The sequence below is a fragment of the Propithecus coquereli genome, unplaced genomic scaffold, assembly GCF_000956105.1.
Source record: "Propithecus coquereli isolate 6110/MARCELLA unplaced genomic scaffold, Pcoq_1.0 Scaffold79, whole genome shotgun sequence".
Lineage (NCBI taxonomy): Eukaryota > Metazoa > Chordata > Mammalia > Primates > Indriidae > Propithecus > Propithecus coquereli.
The window spans coordinates 1,217,055-1,220,228 of record NW_012154062.1 but is presented as its reverse complement, the minus strand read 5'-3'; the positions used below and the strand labels follow the sequence as shown (position 1 = coordinate 1,220,228).

The 3,174-nt window shown below is 39.5% G+C and overlaps 1 protein-coding gene across 1 annotated transcript in view; it reads left to right on the top strand.

The window, feature by feature from the left end:
- Positions 1 to 3,174, top strand: part of ASAH1 (N-acylsphingosine amidohydrolase (acid ceramidase) 1) — an 85,299-nt gene that overhangs the window by 27,541 nt on the left and 54,584 nt on the right. The gene's annotated exons all lie outside the window — the stretch shown is intronic.

The following is a 3,174-nucleotide window of genomic DNA, read 5'->3' as shown; positions in this document are numbered from 1 at the left end:
ACTTCCAATGCCCATCACATTAGACACTTTATACATATAGGCTGGAGAGTGTGAATACCATTTCTTTGTGTATGGAGAGAGCAAGAGAGAGAAAGAAAAAAATGAAAGAAATGTGGTTCAGTAAAGAAGAGAGAAGGAGGACAGGCATGTAGAACCCAGGCTAGAACTTGAATGCATTTTCCCATAAAGTATTGTTATTTAAAGAGGGTAGGTCTTCACTCTGTAAGTAGTCGGTCAATTAATCAATCATAGCATAGTATGTGTCTACACTATGTCAAGCGTTATGCTAGATATTGCAGATATGCTGGACATAAACATGATCCTTGTCTTGATAGAATCTACAGATTATTAAGGAAGTCAGACATTGAGTAAATAATTCATAAATGATTACTCAAATAATTATAAGTATGCAAAGTACTGAGAAGGAAAATTACAGGCCATCTGAGAATTCACCAATGGGGAAACAAACATGGTTTGGAGAGATGTAGGTCAGGGAAGGCTTCTCTAAGGAGGACATAAGTTATACTGAACTCTGAGGGACGAATAGCGGAAAATATACCATGCATTGGAACCCCATGAGCAGGAACACTGAGATTGGAGAGAGCTGGGTGCTTTGGAGGAACTGCTCTTTGCTTGGAAGGGAATGAGTAAGGAAGAGCAATGAGACATGAAGCCAGACAGGAAGTCAGATGCAGTCCAGCTTCTGAGCAAAGCCTTCTGAGCCACGTTAAGAATTCAGGACTTGACCATGGGGTAATGGAAAATCATTGAAAGGCTACACAGGGAAGAGATACTATCAGATTTGCACTTTTAAAAAACCCTTCTGGTTGCAGTTTAGAAGATGTTTTGGAGAAGAGTGAGAGAGAAAACTATGAGTCAGGCACAAATTCATTACGGGGGTGGAGGCAAGAAATTATGGTAGCCTGGACTAGGATGCTTACAAGGGAGGGTGGAGAGAAGATGACAGATTGGAGAATTGCTTAAAATGTAATTAACTGTCTTAATTATTAAGACTAAATGCAGGAGATAAAGGAAAGAGGGGAGTCAAGGCAACTCCTAAATTCCTGGTTTGAGCATTAGAGTAAGTAGTGATGCTATTTACTGAGGAGGAGGAAGAAATTTGGAGTCAAGTGGCAAAACTGATGGACTCAGTTTCTGACTTGTCTTGAGGTACCTATGAAGTACCACGTGTAGATACCAGATACAGAATCTGGACACAGAAGTCTTGGGAGGGAATGAGATCACCTTGGGAGACAGTGTAGAGTAAGACAGAGACCTAGGATTTTCAACACTAGGATGATTTGGTAGAGAAGGAGCTGGCAAGAGACTGGGGAAAAGAAGTCAAGGAAGGACATGGAAAACCGGCACAACGGAGTACAATGGAAGCCATAAAAAGGAAGCTTTTTAAAGAAGGGGGAGTAGTCAATTTTATCTGATATACTGAAAAATCTAGTAAAATGAAAATTGTCTTTTGCATTACAGAGCTCACTGGGTACCTCAGTAAGAACATGTTTGTCACAGTGATTGATGAAATATCCAGATGGAGAAGTGTTGGTGGGTTAGTGAGAGGTAAGGAAATAGATAGAACAAAGTCAGTTTGATACTTTTTAACTTAAGGGAACAGTCATAAATGCAAAATATTTTTGTATTATCTAGACAGGGTTAGTTTTTACTTTGCTAAGCAGAAATATTTTTAAAATTCTACTAGTACCATCATTTTATTAAAAAGCATTAATTTTTTTAAAAAGTAGGAAGGATATAACAGAATAAAGGACAGTCCTCAGGAGAAGACAGTAATCTTAATCTGATTTATATCTATATTTATCGATTTATATCTATAGCCATATTGGTACACACTTCGTGGGTTATAATGTCAATGCAGTTATTTCTGGTAGTTCATTTATTCAACAAATATTCATTAAGTGCTATTGTATGCCAGACATTGTTCTAGGCACCGAGAACATAGCAGTAAACAAATCTCTGCCCTCATGGAGCTTACGTTCTGGTCAGAGGGAGAAAGATGCTAAACAAATAAAAAAGAATATATGTACTATATCAGGTGAAGTAGAGTAGGAAGGATAGGGAGTACCTGCAGAGTCCTGTCTTATATATGATGCTATAGGAAGGCCTCCCTAATAAGAGGTTATTCATGCATGTGAGCCAAAAGGATATCTGGGAAATAACATTCTAGACTGAGGGAGTAAGGTAGTACATGCAAAGGGAACATGCTTGGCATGTTTGAAATCCAGAAAAAAGGCTGATGTAGCTGGAGCATCATGAGAAAAGGGGTAACTAGTAGGATATGAGTTCGGCTAGCTGGATCAAAAGTGGCCTGTAGGCCATGGTAAGAACATTAGTTTTCATTCTGAGTGGGGCAGAAAGTCACTGGAGGGTTTTGAGGAGCATGTCACTGATTTAGATGGAGATTAGATGGAGGATGGGAGCATGCAGGGGTACCAATGACAAAGCTACTGCAGTAATCCAGATGAAAGTAACCTGGAGCAAGGCAGGAGAAGTGGCCAGATTCTGGGTATCATATATTTGAAGGTAAAACTAATAGGATTTGCTGGTATATTTATTTGGTGGAGGGTAAGAAGATAAAAAGTCAAAGCGACTGTAAGATCTTTGGCCTAAGCAAACTAGAAAGATGGAATTGCCATTTACTGAGATGGGGAAGATAGTTGGGACAGGGAAAACAAGTTCATTTTTAGACATGATACATTTAAGAAGCTTATTAGCTATCCAAAGTAGAAGTAGCTAGAGATAAGAGTCCGAATTCAGGGGACAGGTCTGAGCTAGTGACATACATTTGAGAGTCATTGTCTTAGTCTGTGCTGCTACAACAAAATACCTGGGCTTGGGTAATGTACAAAGAACAGAAATTTGTTTTCTCATAGTTCTGGAAGCTGAGACATCAAAGATCAAGGCACCAGCCTCTGGTGAAGCGCTTCTAACTGTCCTCACACGACACAAGGCAGAAAGACAAGAGAGGCCACATGCCAGGTGAAGCCTCTTTTATAAAGGCCTTAATTCCATTCATAAGGGAGGAGTCCTCATGACTTATTCACCTCTTACAGGACCCTTCTCTTAATACTACCCCTTGAATTTTGGAGGGGACACATTTAATCCACAGCAGTCATCAATATTCAGGTGGGAATAAATCCATGAGATTAG